At 41.8% G+C, this 27,835-nt stretch overlaps 1 protein-coding gene across 3 annotated transcripts in view; it reads right to left on the bottom strand.

Moving 5' to 3' along the window:
• The window catches only part of LOC117205573 (flocculation protein FLO11), a 64,479-nt gene extending 38,247 nt beyond the window's left edge, over positions 1 to 26,232 (bottom strand). For 2 of the 3 annotated variants that reach the window (XM_033444121.1, XM_033444124.1), the window contains exon 1: positions 25,852 to 26,232. The gene's annotated coding sequence lies outside the window, so the exon portion shown is untranslated. The remainder of the gene's footprint in view (positions 1 to 25,851) is intronic. The other variant, XM_033444125.1, reaches the window with a different exon arrangement.
• Positions 26,233 to 27,835: the final 1,603 nt, after the last annotated feature.

Genomic DNA, 27,835 nt, shown 5'->3' with positions numbered 1-27,835 from the left:
TCTGGAAACTTCGCGCGTGTCGATGGAAAGAAATCGCACGGAAGCGAGAATGAAGCAGAAAATCTCAAAAACCGCCTTCGCGGAAGCGCAACCGATTTCTAATTGCCCGAAGACGAATCGTCGCTTCGTTGTCCCCGATTTTAGAACCGGTAGAGCCTATAGATCCCCGTGAAGCCGGAACAATCGCCTTGATCGTCGATGGTAAACGATGATCCCGGAAACAACGCTGTTCCAGGGCTGTGGCAGTTCACCGCGCTGGTTCCGCGGCCTACGACCAGGTTTCGAGAGAGTCGCGAAAAAACTGGACCCGGTTACTGTGTCATCCGCTTCTGGAATCATCTCGATCCGCTTTCTGATATTCCTTCGCTATCTCGTTCCTTTTAGGCAACGCACGTGGCACGACATCGACAATCTTTCTCGCAACATGTGCACGCCATATTTGAAACGGCAATTTTTAATCGTCGATGAATCATGGAGCCACGTCGAAAAGAAACTGTTTTTGGATCTGTTGGAACTCCGGTCTCTCTGCAACGTTTCTACATTTTTACGGCGTGCCACGTAAGATCTCCATACAAGATCTTTCGAACGGTTCTTAGCATTTTAGAATCTTAATCTCGGTTGGAACGTTATAATATACGTGACTTGTAGAATTTCATTAGTAATGTTATTCGATCGTATAAAAGAATCCTACTATTAAACAGTTTTGATCTTTCTTGCTGCGTTGAAAACCTACCACAGAGCGTACAGAACTACCAATACTTTAGAGATTTAGAGAAACAAAAATTAATACACTCCACGCTATTCCACTATAATACTCCAGGGCTGGATTCCGTATACTATGATCGTTTAATCTTTTAAAAATCGAAGATGTATCTCGACAGGGTCGATCGATTTGGCTCGAGTCTAAGTGGATGATCGTTACGCTGAATCTGACGTAGCCGAAAGAAACTCTTCTTCGCGGAAGGAGCAAGGCGTAAAATACGAAAGAAAGAAAGGAAGGCAAGCTGGTTTGATCGGTGAAAAAACTAGGCCCGACCGGCATGGCGTGTCAGGGTTTCTAGGATCGTCGAAACTCTCTCTCGGTGCTGTAGAAGCACGTGATGCTCGTGTTCCGGAGTCGATCCGCCGTGGCAATGAGCACAAGGTCCCCGGACCCGGTTCCCTCCTTCTTTTTTCTCTTCTCTGTTTCTCCCGGCTATCAGGCATACGGCGTCGTTTCCCTAGCCCAGTCTGAAACACCTCGACCCGTTCTGGGACGACCTAACGAGGCGCGATACAATTAATGCGAAGCCCTACTTCGCGACCGATGCACCCGCGGCCAGAGTTTTTCCTTTCCTTTGCCCGTTTAATTACCTGCTAGAAGAAACGGCCCCCTAATGAGGTCGTTCTCGATTCTGCGTTACCGTGCGGCCAACTAATTCCGATATCCGCGAAATACCCGCCAACTTTTACCCAGATTTCCGGTCGGTCGCGTTAATTAACCCAGGAACTCTTCGTACATCTGATTCTTCCGTATGCCTACGCTATGTTTTCAGACGAGACGTACGATTATGTGGAAATTTTTTATTGTAACATTCGTGGACCGGCTGAAAGAGCAGGAATATTAGGTGATTTTAAAACCGTGAATAAAATTGCCGTTCGGTGTATTAATTTGACTTTCGTATCATTTTCAGACAAATGGTACGATACGTTCCAAGATAAATTTAAGAAGATTGTTAAGATATTATAATCTTTCTGACATCATCGTAGAAATTTTGTTCGTAGTATCTTAACGTAACGATACCCTACATGTTCTTTCACGTTCTAATCTCAAGCACTCGGATTGGTTCATCCACGTAATTCGCTTCTTATAGTTTTTTTTTTACTAGATTTACTCGAATATGACGATGTATTAAAATCTGACGGGATTTGTATAATTTCTCTATTGACAGATTTTCGCTCAGATTCCTAATATTCACTCAAAGATAGTGTCACTGCAGCAATATCACTCTAATAACTCGTCTAGTCAGACACTGTGTACGATCGAAATTACCGAAGCACTGACAGGTACTGGTGCAAGGAATTCGTTCTTCCGGTAGTTTCTATTATCCGCGCGAATATCAGCGACGTCTGCACCGCGGGTCGAAGAACGTGGGAAGGTATGCTGGACGGGAGAAAGTGTATGGCAGTCGTGGGTTTAATAACTAGAAACTGAGTACGCGAATCGAGAACTTCACAATTAGCCGTTTCGAGGAAACCCTAAAGATCGTTCTGTGGCTCGTAAAATGGCAGACTGAAATAATAATTAGAGGTAATAGCCTGCGCGGATTGCGAACGATCATGGCGACGATGACGAAAGTAACCGATCCGAAAGGTTACAGTATCCCTGACCAACGTTAACAGTCTCGGCTCTTTCCTTGCGCGCGAAACCTCCGTGTAACCTTTCCCGATCGAAATCTCAAGGCGATTCAGCCGTTGCCTTGTACGAAGCCTCGATCGTTCGCAATACGGCACGAGGGAACTAAAACTAATCGAAGAATAAAGAATCGTAAGTTTGCTGGATATGTTTTGCGCGGAACTGGAGTTTTAATCATTTAGAATTTGAACGTGTTCGATACTCTGTAATATAAATTTTGCGGACGTTATTTTTGGTTGCGTGATAACAAAAACAGTTCCTGTTTAATGTTTTATACGTTTTGTGTAAAAACATAATGGTAGTCAAAAACGAGATCCTTAACAGGATAGAATCGATACCGTAAAAAAGGATGCGTGCTTTGATTTATTGTCGGATGAAACTTAAAAATACCGATATTTTTTAATGTATTTTGTTGTTTATATTTTTCTTATTTAACGGAGAGCACGTGCAGGTGAAATTCGCGCGGGGATACATTATTCGCCATATTTAATTCAAACGTTTAAGTGAAATGCACATTTTCATAATTTGATTGGCTATTTAATCGTTCGATATAATGAACTTTTTTTATGTATAATTGAAATTTATTTAATACAGACTGGAGGTTAATCTGGCGTATATTTCTACTCTTCTGGAAAGAATTGTCGACTCTTCGATTCCCAATCAAATCTCCGAAACGAAACGAACTAAAAGAATATTTTCATTTCTAGTAGTATTTTAATAACCATTCTTAAATAAAAAAAAGTAAAGGTAAATAAAATATTCACGACCTTCCATTTTCTAATCTAACTTCCAATATAAACCAAAAATCCTATTTTCCAATATTTTAATAAACGGTCTCGAGTAAAAAGGATGTGTAAAAGGTAGAAAGAAAAATATAGAAAGTTTTTGATCCGTAGTCGATCTATCCGGAGAAGGCAGAATTCGCACGCGTGCGGTGTCACTGGCGCGCACGCGTGTGCAGGTCGCCAAAGAGGTCAATGCCTCTGCTGGTTCTCGTTCATTCGCATACACACAGTCGTCCAGACCGGTGTCAGCGTTTCCTCTTCGCATTCAGAGGCTTCCGCACTTCCCCTGCCCGGTCCTGCAAACCAGAGAAACCGAACGAATCTCTCAGATTTATATTCTTATCCGAGATGGTTTCGTTCCCGCGCGCGACCAGTATACCGTAAACTCAGTTATACGCACGCTCACGCGCTATTCAACGAGCTTTTCTCCGTGTTTGTGAATGTACATGCTTGTGGAGTGTACAGGATGATCGTCTCGAACCGCGACCTGGGTTAATGGGAATCGTTCATGAGATTTTCCTCGCTCTATAGGATATTGTTCTGTGCAAAGTATAGAGTAGGGGTCGTATCAGGTGATCGTGAGCTACTTTTCGATACAACTGGGTCAGATACATAAGAATCAAAGCGCGAATTATCCGAAGAGATAACAGTAATATCATCGGCGAGTCTGCTGATAATTTACTTGTTTAAATAGCCTCGGAATGGAAAACTGTTTAGTATATGGCTACTAATTTCTAGCTCAAAGTATGTTTCATGCGACGCACGTATCTCTTGGACGAGTGAGAGTCTTGCGAAAAGTTCGAATCAGCTGGAAGACAGTAAACGCGTGAAAATTGACCTGAAAGGTGCGGTCGTGAGAATCGAAGAAACTCGTAACGACGTCTTTCGCAATAACGGCTGGTTCGTTCTCGCGTCACGAATACTATTTATTATTCGTTCACTGCATTTCTATAACTTATGCCCGCATTCCTATCGAAGGAGAAACTTTCGATACCTTCGCTCTCTTTTTTTTTTTTTTTTTTTCTTTTAATGACCTTCTCACATCCTCTGCATATTTCCCAAGAACCGTTTATCGATATTACAGCGAGGAAATGTGTCTGGTACCGTCCATTTCGATACTCGAATCTTACATCTGTATATGTGAGCTTTATACGTTTATTACAACGATACTGACTTCTCGTGGTTAACTCGTGTCACGATTACGATAACAAAACAAAGGAAAATATTTGAGTTACGCGCAAGAAAGATAAAAGTATATAAGTGTCGATTTTCAACGGAAGATTTCCTTTAATTTCGACGAAGTTTCAAAGCGGAGATCAGGCTGTACGGAGGACGCACACTAATGCAGACAATGAAGGCGTGGATTATGTGTGCGAGGACCACGTACGAGGCAAAGTTCCGCTACGTGCCAGCACGTTTGCCATCGGCTGCCGAAGAAACGCATAACTCTGGGAGGAACGTACATAAACCACGCGAAACGCTCCATTCGTTTCGATGAAACGTTCCCGGAGCTGAGAACGTGCCAGTGTCCATTCCACCGTCCGGAGAACACTTTTCAGATCGTCGTCACGGGATTTTAACGCGAGCAAACACCGGAAGACCATCGAATCGACCGGAGGGAACGTGATACGTCTTCGATCGACGTGGCTCGCACAGTTATTTAATTAATACCAGATTATTTCAAGGGAATGGACTTTAAATTCTTGTATCCAATAATTCACGGATCTTATCTTTTCGTATCGAACCCAGTGAAATTAATACAATTCTCGTTTTTAATTATACAGTATCGTGACGTTGTAATTAAAAGAGAGAAAAATAGAGACATAAATTGTATTTTGCATGTGTTAATATCAATTAATGCGATCCATGATAACGTTTCGCAATAGGTTTGTGCTTTATGAGGAGAATGTAGGATATTCGTGTGGTTAATTTAGAAGAAACTTTAAACTCTGATAGATTTCGTCATTTTATTTAGAAAAATAACTCATTATGGAATTTTTCGTATCATATTCGATCGAATCGTATTATATTTATCGTTGATAGATTTCTTAAATCGAAATAGGCAATTCGCAATTAGATTCGATCCGTTTGATTTCTAACAAGCTAAAGCATCGATCTGTATAAAGATACGAGGCAAAGAAATCGCTTGTTTCTTGTACAAAGAAAGAGCAAACCTATCGATGGAAATTTCACGCCTCGAATAACAGACTACCAAAAGATAATCTTAGCTGTCGAACGAGCAGAGACAAAAACCAGAAACCAGAAGGAGCGACTTCGGTAGTCGACGGACGGGAAGTTGAACGATTCGGAATGGAGAGAAGAGCGAAGAGAGAAGTGGACGTAACAGGTTGTTACTCGTTAATAAATCCCGCCGCTTTACAACTCTATAAACCGCGTATCGCGGCCAGCTCGTCCGTCCTTAGAAACGATGCTGCAAATTAAAGCAATCGCCGACTCCCTACTTAAAGACCGTACTAGTGGAATCTGGCGAAGTTGCAACCGCTCGAACGAAATAAATATTAATGCCGCGACCGACTCTATTCGCCGCTAGATTCACCGATAGAAGTTAACGAACACGAAGCGGAGTACCGTTTGCCGGATGGCTGGCTGGGGAATCTGTGCCGAACACTCCACGCTCTCCTAACTTCCGTTTCGTCGAACTTTCCTTGGAAACCGGCATATCCTTCGTTGGGTGTCTATTTTCCTAAGCGTTAATTGGGCTTAATTAGCGATCAAATGATTTTTCTATGGCAGAACATTCAAAGGAAGAGATGAAACCACTTGAGGCTGTGAATTATTCGAATGTTACAAAATTAAGGTATCGTAGCAAAGGATATGGATAGAATATTACGCTAGAATTGCTACAAGTAGGAATCGAATATATGGTAAAAAGTTTGGAACAGGTTTAATTTACGATCAAACTTTGTTTAACTTTGTCGATTCCTAAAACAAACGTAACGAATTAGTGCGAAATTTCAGCTGCGATAGCGTCAACTTTAACTATAGCTTTTAAAAGAGTTAAAGTTGTCACACGTAAGAGTAGAATAAAACAAAGGCCCAGAGCGGTGCAGCTCTGTCAACGTGCTGCCAGAGTTTCGCAACCTAACCGCGATTCGTTTCGCAACTCGAAGTGGACCGAAACTAGGTTCCTGCGTCAATATTGTCATTAAGTTGTTGGAGGGAGAGCACCTACAGCCTAATCATCGTCGGTAATTCGAACCGCGGCCGTGTACACCTTAATTACCAAGAGAGAAGAAAAAAGACAGGCACAGCAGCGTGAATTCGCTCGTAATAAGTGAAAGTCCGCCTTTTGTGATAGAAGCAAGGTCTTGCTTTTACAGTGCACGAGTATATTCGCGTGTTCGCGCGCGCACGGCATTGGCAATGGCGGTCGACCAATCGCCAACCCGTCCGCGAAATGGATTATTTGCTCGCGTGCCGATCTCTTATCTTTGGTATAGAAGCATCCAGCTTATCGTAGGCTACTGAGAAAAATTACTTTCACCAACTCTCCCTATGAACGCATCTTCTCGTTTCAGTTAGCTGCGCGAATGTGTGACACGATGACTTCACCTCGTTCCTCCACTTAACGCTGCTTACGACTTCTCGCGAAATCAATTTTGTATTTCTTGAGACACGGCCGTGTTTCATAAGAACTTGGTTAAGAATTTTTTTCCAAGAAAATCGAGCGTAGTGATGTATGCTACGATGAACGAAGCATAGTTGGTATGACGAATAATTGTAAATAAAATCTGAATGCCGTAAAGAAGACGGAAAAACGCGTATATGTATCGCAATATACGCTACTATGAACAAAGTTCTAACTAACTAATTAGTTCGATGTATCATATTCCACTGTAGAATATTCTACATCTCCCGATACATGAAACACCTGTCGGCTTTCCAAACATCTACGTCTCTCTATAAATTACAATCGTACTCTTACCTGTACCACCTTCGAGCAAAATTCATCTTCGAAATTTTTAAATCGCGAACGAAACTTTCATCCGACGATTTATTAATCCTTTTTCTCGTACAATATCCATTTGTCGGATTTACTTTGCCAAAACACTGGGAACAACACACGAAATCTCCGTTAATCCTACCGCGATCCGCTAACGACCACGCATCCAACGCAAACTGAATCGAACAACGGAACAACCACCGCGAACTGTGCAATCAGGTCTCACCGAAGAGCTCCCCTTCCACCGCATAAAACGAACGAGAACAGTGTTTAATACGACGCCGGTGAAAACGCATAATTTAGGCCGAAGCATCAGGATAGTTGTGGACTTTCTTGCAGCCGGTTTATTTCCTTTTTCGTTCGTCCCACTGCGTTTCCGCCCTGCATACCGTTTTTTCCCACTTTCCACGACGATTAGACACCCTACGTGTCTCATACTAATTCACGATGCACACCCACTTTCCACACTTTGTCGTGGAAAGTGCAATCGAGCACAGGAGAATCTCGCGAATTCCGCGATCCTTTCACGCGGTTGCTCGTCATCGTGTGTTTGCTTACTCTGCACTGTGGACACTTTCTAGACCTGTCCATTCGTTCAAGGTTAAAGCGTGAACGTATGAGACCATTTTTCATCGGAACTTCTGAATCGCGAATAATAAAACCGGCTGCAAATTCTTTTCAGACTTTCTGATCCGGTATCTGTTGCACTGGAATTCTGGAGATTTGCATTTGCAAGGAAATTCATCGTTACGCGAGGCAGAGAAAATGCGCGTAAACGACGAGTGATCGAGAACCGAGCACCATCGTTCGTAAATATTAAAATATTTATGAAAATTTAAGCAAACCTTGCAAAATCGTTCAGAAATTATGAAAACTTTAAAAAATGACTACTTCGTTCGAAACGCTGGATTGCGAAGAATTCGTACGTTTACTTTAATTCTTTCACAGATTTAAAAAAGACTAGGTCTCTGAAGGGTTCAGATAAAATTTTCCTCCACTTACTTTACATCGCAACCCAACATTCCTACAATATTGCATTTGCATAAAATGGCCAGTTAAATAGACTAGTTACGGGGATAGGATAAATTCAATTTCGCGAAAAATTCTGGATGCGCTCGTCCTACTATTTTAACAAAGCGGAATATTCGCGGTGCAATATACGAGGCAGAGGTATTCAAAGGTCACGGACTTCGCATAAATATACAGGTTTCTACGGTCGTAGCTACGCTAGCAGATTCGATACGGTGACATCTTTAGCTTTTCCCTGGCATAGATTGTCGAAGACGGTCGCGTGATTCGTTCGCTGAGTCCGCGATTCTATGGAACAGCATTACGAACTTCCAAAAGCAATCGAATCCGAAAGTCTCAAAGCAGTTCCAGGGGACCGTGAATAATATGTTGTAATAAAAATGTTCTCGTTCTGAGAGTTGGTCCACTGTTTCTCGAATATTCTTATGATACATTGCCTAACTTCTTAAGGACTGAATATCCGAATCTGTATATCGTAAATTTGTCGTTCAGAAAATATATTTAAATAAATATGAGGAAGAACACTTTGTTCGTGCAGTCTTACAATAACAAAATTACAAATTACGTTAATATCGTGAACATTGTCTTGCTCTTAAATTATCTGTCAATTGACCTTTTTAGCAAAGAATACAACAACATCGCTGTGAAACTTGATGGAACTGTGTTTGAATAAAAATAACTTTATTATAGAGTATAGCAAATATCCAGAACCTGTAGAACCACTTTTTCCGCGATATCTTTCGATATCTCTCACGTTGCTTCGAACCAAAAATAATTGACACATCCTCCAATAATGCCTCGAAATAACTGGAGAAACTGCGAATTCAATTACAGGTCCTGGAGAATGTTTCGAAAGGAAAGGGGTTAACGATGGCGAGCAAAAAGGTCGCCAACAGCCTTTCTCCGTGGCGTCGTAAAGTCGAGGCCACGCTGTTTGATAAACGGCGTCAAAGCATGGACCAGCTTAACAAGAACTCGTTGTCGAAACAAGATCCGGCGTATCCAACCGAAGGAAGTATTGTCGTCTATGGTATAAGAAATTCAGAATCGAACGAGATCTAACTTTTCCTCCTCTGATCGTCCTCCTCGAATGAACGAGAGGGAGAGTCTATAGCACCCTCGGCGACGATGTCAAGGAACAGCACGCGGTATTCAAGGTTTCTACGTGTAACTTCATTAAGCTCCTACCAGAACGAGCCAGAGTCGACTACGTCCCAAGGAACGAACTTAGTCTGGATGATTGTTCTTCGTTCCATGTCAAAGTTCAGGCGTTAGGCGAAGTTGGACGAGGTGTTGGCGCGTCTATTGTCTATCGCGTGTCGATAAGGTCGCTACGGTTGCAATTAAACTTTGTGCGTGAAGGGACGAAGAATTGCTGGAGCAGATTACCGGGCTGGGATTCCAGACTCCTTCGATTAAACCACTCAGAGCTTCTTCGTTCTTCTCGCAATTCTGCGAGTTCGAAAACGACTGTTTACGGTGTCACCGTGATAAAACACGGGGAAGAAGGATCTCGTAATCGAATTTCCCACGATGGAAATTGCGTGGAAACGACGCCCGTGAGGCTGACCAGTGTACGCTGTTTCCCATCGTGTCGAGAACTCTGATTAGCAAGGAGACAATGGCCGCGCACCTCGGTGAATGTCGGTCGATCGACGTGACCTTTAGGCCGACTGACATTTGAACCCTGAAGAAGAAGAGGGAGCCGCGAGTAACTGCGCTGGACGGCTCCGTGACGTACGATCGGAGAAATCGAATCGGAGTATACGTCCACGGGTCTGCAGATTGATCGACCTTTCTACGAAAGTTCTCCGCTCTCCGAGTACCGTTCTTGCCCTTCGTCCCACGAAAATCAATGTCTTCCAAGAACCGGCAAGATCTACGGGCTGTAAATGTCGTTCGTACGAATTTACAAGGTGACAGGAGAATTCATTGGATATTCGAGTTCTTAGTATGAATGGCCCGCGCTGGTTACGAGCTTGCTACACAGTGGTGCAAAAGTAATATAACGTTTACGATACGAAAGACGAAGCGATAGGATTGATACGGTAGGAAAACGCTATATACACGTATCTATAGGATATTCCACAAAATTGAGACAAGTAAAATGATCTGAATGTGGTCCTAGATGCGAAACTTTCTCCTGTCAATCTAATATACGCAGACACAACGATATACAATACATTATTATTAGGCGAGTTGAGAGATACTAAATCGAAAACTATCGTTCGATACCATCCTATCAGCATTTTTGTGGAATTTAAATAGGACGTTGAAACCGACTCGAACCTGAACCAATTGCCCGCGTTTAAATAAACCGGGAAATCGTGTCGATCGACAGATACGAGTAGCATGTAGGTAACCCTGCTGTACACACGACTAATCTGGTCGCGGGTCGTTCGGCGAAGAAGCAGACAGACGTCGGCGAGGGGAGGCCGTCGATCACATGATTTCCCCAGGAGCGAGATAATACAAAGTTATCACAGCCGGCCAAGCTTGCTCGTTAATCTCGTTCGTTGTGGATTCACGTCCGGAGGTTATTTCGAACGGAAGTGCATCGCTGCTTAGTCTGCGCTCGCTAAGCTCTTACCTCTTCTCTTTCGCTTCCTGACCCTACGTGTATATACTCGGCGCAGCCAAACCCTCTACAGAATCTTCTTCCGAAAGGAGATGCATGCCACTAAATTTAGATTTACGCGTCGAGCGTCTGCTCTCTGCCTGTTAGGCAGAGGCCATGGCTCGCTTAAGCAAAACAACGATAAAGCATTCGAAAGTGGACGGCCACGAAGCTTAATGGAGACGCATCGCGCGTCGAAGGACGCGATCGGCACGCGACGCCGCGTAAATTTAGTCCGGAGGATCGAACGAGCCAGGGATTAAGTGCTATCCCTTATCCTCGCGTTCCAGTTATTTATGTGTCTTGCCTTTTTCTCCCTTTTGTCTGTTTCGCAGGAACGCGTGGGATGCCAAGTTGTAGGTTCAAGGGTGAAATTAACCCCTTGTTATCTTATATCAAACTGAAATATAACTCTGTGTATAACTTATTTGAAACTCTTTTCGATCTTGTTCTACAACTGGAACCTCTATTGTCACGTTGTCTCGTTCCCAAATTTATTCGGACAAACGAGAAGAATCTACTGCTATATCCGAGTTAAGGAACAAGGTCGTATTGATGCAACTCTTGTTTGCAATGTTTTATCAATCAATCTATATCACAGTTTTGACGAAAGATTTCTAAGATTTGGTTGGCACGACGTTTGAAGAAGTTGAAATACATTTATAACTACAGGATAATTTCTTTCTCAAGTGCGGGCATTTTTTCTATAGATCTGAATTGCGCAATAAATTTCAAGACTTTTCTTGTGTTTCGATGAAACGATATGTTGCTTTATTTACATTTTTCAATAATGTTGTACATATATCGGTCTCGCAATGGATTCATTTAATAGGAACACGTCGATATAGGTAAGTTACTGAATCACGAATAGCTTTCCAAGGTAGTTTATGCCTAACATAAATAAATTGTCGATGTTCAGGAAGAGTGAAATTTATCGATATTTTGGAACAATACAGTAGTATCATGCAAGAGTCGTTGTATAGCGTTTTGATTAATAGGTAATCGGTGTTTCATCAACGTTACAATCGCGAAACGAGCGTTCCAATTTCGTAGCGAGCGTTAGAGCACGTTCTTACGATGCTTCTAGCCTCAGCCAATTGATTCTTGTTGCAATATTTAACAATAGACTGAACGGGCTTTAATTACACGGGTGAAAATAATTTTCTCGGCGCACCGACATGTTACGCCCTCGATGCTCCTTCAACTATTAAATTCCGAAGGAAATAAAAGCCGCACTCGCACGCCTTCGCCGCCGTTCTAAATCATCGGCATATTAGATCATACGATGAGTAACGCGATTTTCCTTCCAACCACGTCCAATAGGTTGTCGCACACAAACGCGAATTAAACGCTACCAGGAATGCTGATTTATCTTCATTCTTCTGTACAAAGCATATGACGAACACGAGTCGAGTTTTCGATATTAGGTAAATATATTGATATATTATCGATATAATAGGTATAATATAACTGATCCATACAACGGATCATTCGATTATTTCGATCTGTCAGAATTCTTTGCCAAGCCTACGTTTAAAACAAATATACTTTTGTGCACATTCTCAAACTTATTTTACAATTTACCGGTATGATTATTTTGTACAGTATAATATATTTTGTATAATATTACGCGTAATACATCATAACATAAAAGTTTTCCGGCAAGCGTTCAAATATGTTCACCAGCCTCTGAATATCCGTAATTTTGTAATTAAAACAGATCATGTCAAAAATGAGCAAGTATCTGAATACTTTCGAGAGTTTTCAAGCACGCTGGAAATTTCTAAATAATGGAGCAAACAGGAAACCATGTTCTAATCCTTTCTTACAAATTGGCTTTCTGGTTTGGCGAAACTGCGACGAGGCACGAATTAAAGTTGCACGCTATCTCGTTGTGCCGCCGTAAATCATACTCCCGTTCGCCGCGGGACAAGAACAGATGCGTTTGCCTGGTTCGTTGCGAAAGATCGGATGCCCCACGCTTCGTTGCCTTTAGACCCAGCGCAGTCCACGCGAAGACGATCCAGGATTTCAACACTTAGGTTCGACAACGACGATGAGCCAATATCTGGCGGGAAACGATCGCGAAACAAGGAAGAGACCTCGATTCCGCTTTTTCGCGTGTCGAATCTGGCGCCAATTATACGTGGCACAGTGGCTTTCACAATAATTAATCCACGAAACCGTGAAAGCCTGCGGTGCTTTCCATTCGGTGATAAGTTCATTTGAAAAGCTAATCGGAACGAAGAAAAAGAAACGATCGGAATAGTTCAAACTTTGCTGTTACGCGTAACCGTGCTAATCGAGTCTCGTAACAAGGAAATTTCAAAATGTTTTCGAATACTTCCGTGAGCCTGCGTATATCACTCGAATAAATCTCCAGTGCGCCAGGATACCGATCGACGTTCCGAATGTTTGTGCTCCGTTTCGGCTAATTGCGCCTGCAAAACCGGAATACCGTTATCGTGGCCAATACGCGTGTAAGCGAGACAAGATGAAAAAGGCGGAGGAAAAATGAAGCCGTTTTACCGCACGCGAAGGACATCCACTTTGCTCGAACGATTTTCTTTCTATAGGTAGTTTACAGAGGTTTATGATTTTAAGTGAAACAGATTGAATGTTGTAACTTGTAATCGAGAGTTCTGGCTATAAAAATAAACGGCAATCGTATAAATGACGACTTGGTGAGAAAGTTACAGTACCGATAAGTGTCAGGGCTGGATGGATAGATCGATGTAATGGTCGATTGCTTACGAAGATGGTGTCAACGTTCAGCCTGTAAATCTTCAAACACAGATTTCGATAACACGGATCGTGAAAGTGAAATAAATAAAGTACTGCTTTATGTACATGTATATTTTATATGAAAGCGATGTCACGTGCATGCGTGTTTATAAGAAAACGTGAACGAACTCGTTTCTTACCGCGTGTTTACTAAACCTTCATCCAATTCAAAGATACGTGGCTCGACTAAAACCTCAAAACTCGAACAGAGATTTTCTCCAGATTCATCAAAAGCGAACAGTGTACACGAACGATCAAAATCATTGCCTTAAAACGGGCCATAAAAGATCGCTGAACGATGGCTGCATAATCTAAACAACTCGAGCAAACCATTCGGCCACGATTTACCGTAGAACGCCGCAAATCAGGTGGATCGGGACGGGGTCCGATCGTGGAACATCGTTTCCTATTGGTGTTATCGGCGTTCACGGGATAAACGCGGCAAAAACGAGGAGACGGCGGAGTGTTTCGCGACCGGACGATTCTGACTTTAGAGTTGGTCGTAAAGTTTTACGAGGCTTTTCGCCGCCGTCGCCGCCTTTGGTACCGTGCGCACCCGGCGCTCTCTTGAAATAGCGATCGTGGAAAATGAACGCGTACACCAGACGGACCCTTCCTTCCCCGCGATCCGTTCTTCCGACCGGATGTCGTGTCGTACCACTGCCCATTCATTCGTATTGTACGAATGAAGCGTTCCCCCGCGAGCCTCTATGCACGCGTCTGTGACTCCGTCACGCGTCACGCATACGTATGCGCTCGTAATAGCTTGGAAGTACATCGTGATCGTTTCTACATCGACCTGACCTTCCGTTCTATTCTGCATTCTTCTTCCCAATGCAGTTTCTAGAGTAGTATAAGGAGTTGAAAATGTACGCTACCAATTGGAACTTTGAAACCATTTTATGCTCCTACTTGTATCGAATATTCGATTAATTTCATTATTAATAATTAGGAATCGGTGCCTATAGGCAGATCTTGGACGAGAAAATGTTCTACGATGAAAATAATTCTGAGCTGACATTTTCTATTTTTTAATCTATTTTATTCCACTACGCTAAAGTTTAAGTAATCCGAAATTCTGGCTGGAATTCAAGGTGGATTCTTATCGGGGGTCCTGGCATTCAAGCAGCGCTGCCTGCGCACAAAAAATAAAACCACTGCACGAAGAATGTCAAGTATGACCAAAAACACGCGCCGTGGTTATCTTGGAAATTCAAGGAACAAAGTTTCTTTTTCACCGCGAAACACTCGAGTTTTTGTTTATCAAACGATCGGAGGAAAAGCAGCAGAGTAATAATCGATCCTCGAAATGTACGAGCAATTGCCACCCGTCATACCAAAGTACGCAATACTTTTATCTTTTAGACGTTTTGTTATTTTATTAGTGTCTTTTATCTCTCAAGTCCTTTATACTTCTCTACCTTTCCCGTTATTGTTTGCATAAATTTTATTATCACGTCATTGTGGTTTATTTATCGCCACCAGCGTTTATTCTAAAAGTTCATATAAACATCTTAAAATCGTTCGCCAACCTCTGATTGCATCATTTTTACGATCCGGTTTACGTACACCATTTCGCCGTTTTATCGACCTACTTTTTACGTACCGCCCTTTGAATCTGACGATCGTTCGAGGTGTACTTCGTTCTCGTAAATAAGAACAGAGGGACTGGAGATGCAGTGTTTCCAATAAGAAGGTTAAGAAGAGAAGAGAGAAAGGGAGAATTTCAAAAGCGCTTCGCACTACGCTTCCGGACGATTATAACGCACAGGGGAGTTTCGAGGGTTCTTCCGGCGGGAACGGCGGAGTTTTAACGGTTAGGGGCAATAATAATAATAGCTTAATAATAACTTAACAACACGTTGACGAAATAAAGAGAAAGAGAGGAGAAAAAATATATTGGACGAGTCTCGGCCCTCGAATTTCCAAACACGAAACTTACCCACGGAAAGGTGGAGATCTCGCGAGTTTTACGCACCTTTTTATCGTTGGCGGAATTTTATTTTACCCCGTGTTTCCCAACCAACGTGAAAAATAAGGTAAAGCAAAAGAGAGTGGGAGTGTTTTACAGTTCTCGAGTTAAAAGGTGGCCGAGGGTAGAATTTTCTCTTATCCCTTTCTCTCACTCTCTCTCTCTCTCTCACTCTCTCTCTATCTATCTATCTACCTGTTTGGAGGGCTCGCGAATTTAACCTACCTTCTGATCAAGTTTTATCATTAGCGGAATTTTCTTTTCTCCGAGTGTTCCAACCAACGTAGAAAATAAGGACGAATACAAGGACTTGGAAATATTTTACAGTTCTTAGATCAAAAGATAAAAGCTTAAAAAGGAGGACAGAGTTTTCTTCTGAATTTTATGCCTTCCATTTTTCCATTTAACCGCCTTACTCGTATATGAATCTAGAGCAAAAGTAATTAAGAGCGAACAGTGTCTTCGCGCGAGCATACCATTGTCGAAATAAAAAGCGTCACCGTGTCGCAGTTTTATCGCGGTAACGACCAACGAGGCAACGAATTTCAGCAGGATCGCGGAGGTAAAGAGCTTACGAGGAGAAGAGAGAAAGAAGAACGGGAAAATAGCGTATGGTTGTAGAAAGATAAAAGATATCTAAACGCCGTGGGTTCCTCTCCGCGCGAGGTGTAAAGTTTTGCTCATTCTCCGCACGATCGGGGGGACTCGTCGGAAGAGATCTCCAATGCCGATGCTTCCGGTTCGCGATCCGTTGAATCGTACCTCGTTTCCTGCTCCCCGAGCTTTTCACTTCTTAATTGGTAGATCTGCAGATTAAATAATATTCCAGTCAGAGAGCGAGAAGGGAAACAACGTTCGGAGCGCGTGCAGGAATTAGAGAGGTGTGCGATCCATGTTGTCTGCTCCAAGAAGGAAAAGGCTTCGAGTCGTTTTGTTTCCGATGATACAGAACAAAGAAGATCGTAGTGTACATTGGTATTTGAACATTTATCGTAGAAAATGTTTATGATCATGCGGTGCGGTGCAACATTTCGAAATCTTTGTTAATCAGATACGACTGTCGTGATTACATTGGTAAAGTTTGAAATCAATCTAAAAATGTATATGTATAGAAATTACCAAGTATTTATCGTAAACATGTGTTTTGTAAAACATTGACACACAACATGAACATTCCTTTTAAACGTGTAATCGAAAGAGGCCCTCACGTCGAGGGTATTTTTTTAAGATAATAAATGATCGATTTTGTATTATCATAATCCGGGAATTTTATTGTCGCGCAGTATGCTTCTCGTGACGGGATGTAAATGGTCGAAAATCCCTCGTGCAATTCGAGATAGGAGATCGGGGAACCTCCAACCACGTTCGTGGACCGAAATTTAAATATCTCGATACGTCTAGATATCGCGGTAGAATCAAGGTCGTTGTCTGCTACTTTCTCAACGATAAATACGTCACGCGACGGGAGATAGATTTACAATGGCAGATAAGAGCAATCGGTCGAAGAAGCTCGCCTCGAAATCGGAAGGTCCCGTGTCACTCGACGGAGAACCGCTACAGAGGCTCGTGAAAGTATTTCAACACTCGCACATAGATACCTTTCATGTACGTGTTCTGTAACAAATATATTTTCGATTTTCAAATCTTATCGATATAATCACGACAGACGTGTTTCGTCGCAGTGTCAATGAATTGCGAAAGTTTCGTACGACGCACACGGTATATTCATAAAACTGTTACATAGTTGACAATTGGAAACTTCCGTGAATTCAGATACTTTGTGCATAGAATATAACTTGAAGGAAACGTGGAAAAATTTAATTGAAAACCATTAGAACTCGTAGTCTGGTACCAGTCCGGGAAGTTTGCTGTCGTGCCGTGTATCTCTGCGATATTATTTAGATCGTCGATAAATGTATAATCACAGCATCGTTATAAGACCGGTACTTGACAACGTGGAATTTCAGATCTCAGGTGAAATTTTTATCTCGATACTTAAAAATGACAAAGACAGTCCGCGATTTAACCGAATTAGCGGAATCGTAAACTGGCATTACCACTGCCGCGACGTTATCTGCTTAAGTAGGTAACGTCGCAAAACGACTAGGTTGACGCATAACCTCGCGGTTTTAAATGTAGGTAATGTCCCCGTAATGCGATCCAACGGCGGTCGGGATCAGCGTCTAAACGCCTAGACTTTCTCTGAATGCGTTCTCTTTTATCTGTTTTTGAAATCGCTCTCGAAAATAAACAAATTGAGAAATCCATGTCATCAAAGATAATCGTACCACGAGATCGTTTTTTATCGGACTAAAAAGATCGACTATGTTTCACACTGTGTGTATATGAATTAGAGGAATCGTAGCTAGTGTGGAGAGTTAGTGAACTCCAATTACATAAATTACTTATCCCCAAGCAAGTTCACATAAATGGAATTCTACTGTACTCTAAACTCTAAGGTCGTAAAGCACTAGACCCCTCTTTTCATAAAACACACCGTACATCTTCGAAGCTGACTAAACAATTTCGAATTAAACACGTGGCAACGATACTGAGACCCTGACCGAGGTCAGATATATATATAAGACAACAAAGACACGAAACTCGGAAAAGTATCGACGAAATCTTCTAACCGGTCGATTTAGAAATTCCTGTTCTTCCTGTTGGTAACCAGATAAATCGGGAGAATATGGTTGAAAAACGTAAAGTAAATATGTAACGAGCATACGTGTTATTATTTCGATGCGCGTTAACATAGTCGTTATTGCGGCTTTCATCGCATCCCGATGCCTTCTCCTCCATTAAAGAACGAATTCACCGAACTTCGTCTTCGCCATTCAATTTATTACTTTCCATCGACTTTCACGTAGCAGGAAACCGCTGGAACACGCACGCGTTTACACAATGAGAATTCAGTTTCTTCCCGTTGCGCAGGCAAGCCGTTATCAAACCGTTTCTGATAGCGATGCTGTGAAACGTTTCATGGCTAGAAAGAGAAAGAGAGAGGCTGAAGCGAGTCTGTTTCAAGAAATTATCGGAGCTTTACCGCGTTTCCCGCCTCATGCATAAGGAACACGAGTTTGCATCTCATCCACGTGAAAATTTGCCTGGAAAATTCGCCTCTGCACAGACGAGGCGAATTCGATTTAATTGCAATGTACGCGTAAATTCGAAAAGTCCCACCGCGAAAACGACGTCGTGCATTTTTCACCAGCGTTCGATCCTAGTGAAAACATCGTCGTGCAATTGCTCGCAAAAACGCTCGATCGCTTGTAGACATTTTTTATGAATACGATAGTCGAGTCTCGTTACAGTGCTAATGACATTTCAAAATATCTTTTATAACACGTACGATATGGACGTAAAAGTTTTCTATGATAGACGCTCAATTATCGCTGCATATGGTCGCGAGCCAAGAACACCTAGATGGAAAGTACCGTGCTTGGTTTTTCTACGAACCGATTGGCCGAGCGACATTAACTGTGCATTGTCGACCGTGCAACGAATCGCGCGCATTTCCGCGCGCCTTAATTTAATTAGAGCCACCGCTGCAATTACAAAAAGCGTTCACAGGATCGCGGAACTGGGGTTACCTCGAAACTGGAACAGGAAACGTATTCGGTCGCGCGACAAATAAATTTCGACGAAACATGCCACGTTGTGGCTGATGAGACTTGCATTTTTGTGCAGAGTTCTGCAAAAATTCGGGGCCCCAGACTTTGATGGCCAACGGTGTTACTTCGTCCTCCTTTGTTAATAGGTTTGGAATTTTTGCACAGCACAGTATCTTATAACGGTAATGACGATAACGCGTCTTCCTTATGCAAGAACAGCGTTCAACAATAAACGGCTTTGTTCCCGGTTATCTTTCGTTTTGTTGTTATTTGTACAGTATCTTTCTTTGTAGACTTTGCAGTTTCTAAACGAGGAAAAAGGATTCTCTGCATACCGCGTATAAAAGTTGACTTTGACGAAACGGTCGGTAGAAGTTTGATATATTAAATCGGTTTGATTTATTCAAATGGTCAAAGCTAGGATAGAGCTTCTCGCTCGTAAGTTTAATATTTGGAAATGTTTCCCACGGATCAGCTTGTGTAACGTTCATACTGAGTTGATCAGAAAGTCTTTACGTCAGCCTCGATATTCGATTTTTCCGTCTTCTCTTTGAAGAAGCCTGTTTACTTTACGTGGATTATATAGCAGCGGGATATATGGAACGTCCGATTTTAATCAGTGCAAATTTTCAGAGAGCCAACATCGACCGGCGTTGTTTTTCCTTTCCACGCTTCGATAATTTTAACCAGAGCAGATAAATGCGATCAAAATATAATTTTTCTTCAAAGAACGAGGATGCATTTTTTGGCCAATTTTAGAGAAAAATCTCCTTTCATAAGCAAGAATATCTATCCTCTAATGTTTACGTAATATATTCATAATAAGTAGGACGCATTTCTTATGGCCGACACTGCGCTTTATTAGCAGCCTGCCGAAGAAAGAATTTTAGTAACGTGCAATTGATCGGCAACATACAGAATTTGAAAATTGTTCTCCGGTAGGACATCGAGAATGTAACTTATCGTGTTCTTTTCCTGTAGTTTTCTTATTCATAAAACACTTCTATGTACTTGTTGAGATACTTTCGTGTGTCACTGTAATTACACTCATCCCTCGAACAAATTAATCAAGTTCCGCCTCTTCGCGCAAATATCGGAAGGACTTCTAACCTTTGATAATTGAACAGGAGGGGAAAGTCACCGTCCCTGGGTTGCATTAACTATGCATAGAACGTTTGCCGGATCGTTGCACTCTGAACGGTGAATAACTACGTAAATAATACATTTTACTTCGTCGGTACGTTACGTTCGTTTCCTTTTACGGGACAGCTGGTAGTTGACTCGTGACTTTACGTTATCGTTCGAGTCCGCAGGCTTGTCCTTTCATTTTTATTATTTCAAAGCACAAAGGAATCTTACAGAACTAGAAACAAAGCTCGTCTTGTCGTTTTTCTTTCGTCGTCCCTCTTCTGTAGATCGTTACATAATTACAACGAATAATATGCTAATTCACCGATATTATTAGTCGATAAATTATTATGCAAAAGGAACGAAATATTTGTGCACGGCAGTGTAGCTGCTAAGCGTTTTTAATGTTTTAAGGATCGCGCGCTATTAACCGTTTTATATTCCGCCCATAGCGAAATAAATCTCGTCCATCGACTTTGCCCTCTCGTCGAGTTGCCACCATGACCCGTTTACGACCATGCAAACGTTGTTACTACCAATAATGTTCATATTACGTCAGGTTCATAGCGAAATGCCGGCCACTAGTTTGGTCCACTATCGATTACGCACAGTTCACAGTTACTCAAGCATTGCTCGCTAATTATTCGATAACGTTATGCTCGGTCCACATCGTAGGATATCTACATAACTCGCTGGTTAAATTACGTCGAGTTCACAGCTTACGCAAACATTGTTCTCCATTGCTGACGATAGCTATACTTTTCTTTGTTGCTTTTTCTTTGAAGCGCGGCTCGGACATTAAGCGCTATTCACACTGGCACGCGAAAGTATTCTAATATTAACCATAGAAAACTTTCGCGCCAATGTATTGTATACATAAAATTTCATTAGCACTGTAACTGTAAACACGACTGTCATAATCATATTGGTACATTTCGAATAACATATGAATAATATTTGAATATACTACTATACGCTGCGTATGTATCCGAGGAAAGAGATTTTCTAGATGAAATATCGTTGCTACTCCGATCACGAGGCTTCGCGCGTCAATTTTCCAGGCGTGTTGCCGTTCAAGGTGAATCTTATTAATCACCTGCAGCATGGATATCTGGCGATACAAAGGAGACTCGGTTCGACGTTGGTCGAAGCATCGTATTTCGTGCACAGAAATCCAAGATTTTCTTTACGTGGTGTGGCTACTACGTAATAGGAGATTTCACATCCTGCTTTCGTAGACGTGTCCACGTTCCACCACTCGATACTCTAGATCGAGTCTTGTTATGAATAAAAATAAAACATGGAATTCTTTCCAGTTTAGTCAATCGAGTCGTGAAATTCCTTTTGAATCTTAATAAACAGTGTCAGTCGTGTAATCGATTCCGCGAAAACTCGTTGCGTCTTCCGCTCAGCGATCGTTCCTCGCGTAAGGTAATTCGTTACAACGATTCAGTAATTTCTTGCTAACGATAAAGATCGTTTCCAATTTAACGATCTACCAGTAACGATGTATACGAACGGGGAAAAGAAAAACGAGACGAGAAAAACGACGAGGCTAATGAAGTGCTTCAGAAAGCTAGGACAATTGGCGTGAAGAATCGACGACGAAAACAAGGAATTTCACACGTGACCGATTGATACGCGAGTAATTGCCGCGCGGTCTCGATTACAAATCCTCGTTATGCCGGCGCCCTAATTGGCGGTGTAATAGAGATATCGAGCCGGAAACTGGAACGAAACTGAGCGACGCGAAAGAACAAACCGAGCCACCAGCTTTTTCACGTGTTCGTGCTCGCTTAAGAAGAGACACGCGTACACACGAGAGTTAGCGGGCCGCGTATAAAACGCATATTAAAGCCGTGCCTGTTGCGTTCCAATTGAGCTCTGACAATTGGTCACGCGCGAATTACGTTATCACGGTATTATGCTACAAGGTGTCTCTCGTGCTGCGTCATTTTTTCTCGCTGCTCCGATCGTAACCAACTTCGATCAACCGAAACGATTGATAGCTTTAGATGTCTCTGGATTGCGAATGTTTCTGCAAATTCATATCTTTACGAACAGTAAAGTCATCCAAGCAGACGTTTGTTTCATCCGCTAAATATCATTATGCTTACTGTACTTCGAGTGTTTTACATTTATTATTAGAGCACGGATGTTTATACATTTATGGAAACGTGCAGAAATATATCAAATTTAAGAGGCTATTAATAACATTTATTCGGCCAATTTAATAAAACACCACCCTCGTAAAATGATCTTTAATAACACATAACTGAAACTCTAACTTACAATTATAATTTTCGAGCAAATTTTCAGAGCGTGAAACATTTAATCCTGAAATATTTTTAGGAACAGAGTTCATCTCTGTCGAAACAGTGCAAATTCTCCACGCTCAGATCGTAGACGTAGCGTTATCATGCCACATAAAATTAAAAAACGTATTAAAAATCTGCATTTCCTTTGCATATCATTGTTGCACGCTCGATAAAACTCCGGATATATAGTGTCCACAGAAAGTATTTGCGCACCATTGTATCTATTATATCATTTGCATAGCAATTCATTAAGTTCCAATGTATTAAATTTCTTATCATGTTAGTAGCTCTTACAGAGGCCAACCGTAAAACCCGATAAAAAGACGATTCATTGAAAACTAAAGGTACGTGCAAATACTTTTTGTAGCCACTGTACACCGACCTAATGCAAATAGTGGAAAAGTGCCGGTTACCGTACAGATATTACTTTAGCGCGTGAAAACTGTCTACTGTGTAACCGATTTTTATTCGTCGTAATTCAGACAGCGGATACGTTTGATGTCCAAACGAGGAAACCGCGGGCCCGTAGCACGCGGTTAAATTGCCGTTAACCAACTTATCGAATAATATAATTAGTGACAATTAACGCACGTTCAATTCGTTTTGGCAATCAGCCACAGAACGAACGGAATGGTATCCGGTTACCGTTAGAATTAGATTATATCCTCTCCTCGATTTCGCAAGCGCGCGTACTTTCACGTGTCAGACCTTTTTCTCCTTTAAATCGCGCGCACGCCTGCCGCGTGTTCACCCGCGTCGAAACACCTTCCGCCACACCGCAGCGGTGAAACGTTGCCAGCGAATTACGTACGCTGATAAAGACCGCTCCAAATACAGTTTTCGACGAACGTAGGAGAAAATTAAAAGCAACTTTCTTTTCGACGCGCTATTCTGGTCGGCGCTGACTTGAAGAATATTTGAAGTTAATTTAAGAATAACATTTTTTCATTAACCGTCCGGTTCTTTTCCAATCTGTCTGATGCAGAACGAATGTTGCACAGCGATAGATATTATTACAAAGCAAGTTTTAAATATTTAGTTTTAATATTCGATATAATTGGACTAGCTTTTTGTAAACAAAGTATACTCAAAGAAAAAGAAGATAACCGAAGAGATAAAAACGCGAGGAGGAAACGAAGAACAGCCCAGTTAATTTAGAATTTTACGTAAAATGTTTAGCGATAGTAGCTTTCGTGCGTTTCTTTTTACAATTTAAAACCTTCTTAACTTAAACATATCGTGAATGATCTAGTTGTAGAAATACAATTGTCGGACTTTGAGCTATTATATATGTCTGACTTTCTTCGAGCAAGTCATACATGTTTAATGAGATAATTTCTAAAAAATATCTATTACATACTTACGTCAAAATAGATAACTGTAATTCAGTAAATGGCAACAAAAATTACAAGAGTCTAGTCGACGTATTAAAAATGTTCGCACAATGATCGATGATTAAGTCGGATCATTAACAAGGATCGATGTGTCGGACATGGATGCGACGTCACGACGCCGTCCGTCTGGCTAAATATAGCTTGAAACCAACGAGTCAGCAACGATCACGAGTTTCGTCGCACGCTCCTCAGACACGCCTCCGCTTGTGTCGTTCTCTAAACGCGGCGGTTAAAAGGTTCATGAAGAAAAAACCAAATGTTTCCGACCGATAACGCGGCTGTCTCGCGAACGCTGTTCCCTTTGTCCCATTAATTCCATCGATTCTGTCGAAATACAACCGTAAAAACAGATTGTATCGAAATATACACAAAGGAGTGGACGGCCACTCTCGCGCCGCGACTATCGCGATAATCGCGGCTACAGATCCTTGACGAGGAACGACACTTAAAAATCAAACGTCGAGCATTATCTCGTGTTTGCGTTGGATCGCGAGCGACGTTCCTATAGCCTCGTTAGCGGCAAAGGGAAAGGGAATGACACACGTCGAGAATTCCTACGTAGACATACGTGACGTACAGTGGCTTGCAAAAGTATTTGAACTATGTATAAAAATCTTGTATAAATATATTGTGTATTTATGTCGTAGAAAGATTCTTGAAATGTCATTAACACTGTAGTGACTCACAGCTATCGATGATATATTGGTAAAGCTTGAAACAAAGCCGAAAACATGTATAGAAGTTATAAGATACTTACTACAAACGTACGTTTAGTGAAAACTTAAATTAAAAAATGAATAGCCTTATCTTAATCGTATAAGAAAGCCATTTGAATATCTAGGACTATTTAATACAATGGATAATCGATCGTCTAAATATATTTGCCATCTCTGCGAAATATATGCTTTTAAGTACTCGTAGCTTTTATGCACATTTTGAAATTTGTTTTAAACTTTGATATTTGAAAACGTCACGCCAAAGAAATGTCAGAATGTTTTGTATAAGATACGGGTGTCTGCGTGTATTCGAATACTTTCGTCAGCTACTGTACGCTACATCTTCGATTTAATTGCGTGCCTGCTCGTGGAATTTGTAATTATAGCGTAATTCAAATCTTCAAAGAAGAATATTAAAAATGGAATTGCGACAGGAGCAATTAAATAAAACAAACAAAACGATCGACTTGAATGACGCAGTATGAACAGCGAAATGCGACGGTTTTTACTCGGTCTAGCCGGCTTGCGGTTTCGCGCGTTATCGCGTCCACTCGCGATCCAATCGAAACCGAACCAGCCGACTTTCCCGTGGTTGTATTCGATGTGATGACATCCCTTGATCGCGGATTTATCCAAAACGGGGTATTCGCCTGATTCCACGTATTTTACGACCCGTCCATTATCGATCCGTCGATCGTTGACGCCTAACGGGACATGAAAATAATTCAGCCTATCGGCACTTGGAACGCGCGTGAACGTGTTCGACATCGAAGCAAACGATCATCCATTCCTCTTTCAGCGAACGACTCTTCTTTGTAATACATTCTTTCGACATCATTCTACTGTTACTGTCTCTTCAACGATCTCGAGGATTCAAAGCTTTTCCCATACAACGTCAAAAATCTCACAGATAAAAAAAATTCCAAATCTGCAAACTTGCTATATAGTTACAACGAATACGTATCCGGATGGACTGCAGTTCTAACAAACTCGATACGTCAAAGCAATCAAATACGTATACAGAGAGTCTTGTGAGCGTACGCATTATAGCGTTGAGATGTTTAATTCGCCAGAACGCCAGTTAGAATAAGTATCCACCGTGACCATATCCTTAAGAATTCGGTTCTAGGCTTACCTGGTCGATGCTGAGACGTGACCCTCTATGGTGATTTCGACAGGCCCACTAATCCGACGAAGCACACTGACACTCGGAGCCCCTTGTTGGTACACGGGCAGGTTTCTCAACCTGGAGGGAAAATCGAGACGGAAAAACTGGGCCGAACAACAGGCCGGGATCGAGTGGCGCGCGCCACTCGCCGGAGAAACAGAGGTAAAACGGTGTGTGTCGAGGCGTGCAGGCCACTCTATCGTGTTGTGTGCGTGCGTATATACGTGTGGACGGAGAAGCAAGAAAAATCCACGCGATCGTGCGTCGCGGCCGGTGCCGAGCCGACTGACTGACTGACTGACTGACTCCGCCAGTCAGCACGTACAGTCACCGCACTTGCATCAACACACACCGGCTGGCATCCACTTCCCCCGCAGCCTCTCGTTTCCAGCTCCATTCCAGCTCCTCTCAGAACCGTGCCTTCTCTCGTGCATCTCGGCCGAGGCCCTGGTTCGTTGCCTGCATCTTCGTGGCCCGCACTCCAGCTGCGTGCTTTCTTCGGTTCGCCACGCTTCTTCGCCCCCTTCGGAGATCCTATTTACTTCGTGAAAGCGTGGAATTCGATCAAGAATTCGAGAAATTTGTATTCTGATTTTTGTCTGTAATTGTCTTTGATTTTCCGCTTTTATTTGATTTTGTTTGAACGATGGATTTTTGAGAAAGAATTTTAAGATTGATAATCTAATGGTGTAGATCTGTGCTATTTTCCATGCAACAGTATCCTGTACTATATGTATTGGATATATATTGAAATATCTGATCCAATTCAAATTGTCCAAATCTTGATTTACTACACCACTATGATTTTTAGCCCGCCAACTGGAGCGTACATTTGGGTAAAAGCATTTATCGCTGTTAGCATGGTATCGTGTGGTAAGGACATTAATTGAAGAATCGATAATGGTAATACGTTCGTAAATAGAGTTGTCGAGAGATTAAATTTTTTCGATATCGATAAAAGTTTTCTATGCGAACTGCTTATCGTGCAACGAACGCGCGAATTTAAAATATGCTACATGACGTTGTAATATTTAGAAATTAATCGTCGTGACTCTGGCCGTACTAGCTTGCATTATTTATAAATGCCTGAATGAAATTAATTGTTTCAACTTCGTTTATCATAATGAGCACAACTGGAAAACAAGGCCGCAACGAACATATTGCGGCACACGATACACGCAAGAAGCTGAATACCAAAGATTCCTGGAATCACTGCTATAGAGCGATAAAGCGTTTACACCTGGATCGATTAGCATCCTTCATTAAAATTAATGGAGAATCGATACTAATCCTCCCACGATCGAGCATCCGTGTTCGATGCATATGAACGTAGTAATTAAGCGAAATATCTGCATCCGACCGAGGTGTATCGGTGCGTTGGCTTTGGTTTTAGGGACAGGTATGCATTACGTGTTGTGCAAACACCGATGTATGTAATATACTTACACACCGACTAATATTGCCCTGAAAAATACCTGCCGCAGCATTGACTAAATACAGCATAGACCTGACATTATATGAGATTTCGTGTCTCATGTTCTGAAATACCGACCTCGTGAAAATTCAGAGTTTGTTATGCCCTCTACGATTTACTACGTCGCATGTAGGAATCTGTATATTTGTTTCAATCGTCGGAAGCGATAAAAGTGGAAAATTATATTCTGTAATACCGACGATTCACAGGTTTTATTACGCCATCTACAATTTATAACATAGCGCGAGTGTAATTAGTTCGCTTGAATCTGCTCATTTAAATAAAACTTTAAACAAAACTAATTATTGCATGATTAAATAAACTTCTGCCGATTCAGTTCATTTAACTAAACGTAAACTACTATTATACGAACGAGATAACCTTAGTTTTAGTACATTTGTAAAGATCGATGTACTTAGTCGATATATTTATCGACAGAAACAAGATTTCTTTTGCGCTTTCTATTGGGCGTAATTT

The sequence above is a fragment of the Bombus bifarius genome, unplaced genomic scaffold (genome assembly GCF_011952205.1).
Source record: "Bombus bifarius isolate JDL3187 unplaced genomic scaffold, Bbif_JDL3187 scf7180000007992, whole genome shotgun sequence".
In the NCBI taxonomy this organism is placed as follows: domain Eukaryota; kingdom Metazoa; phylum Arthropoda; class Insecta; order Hymenoptera; family Apidae; genus Bombus; species Bombus bifarius.
This window is presented reverse-complemented; position numbering and strand designations above follow the sequence as displayed.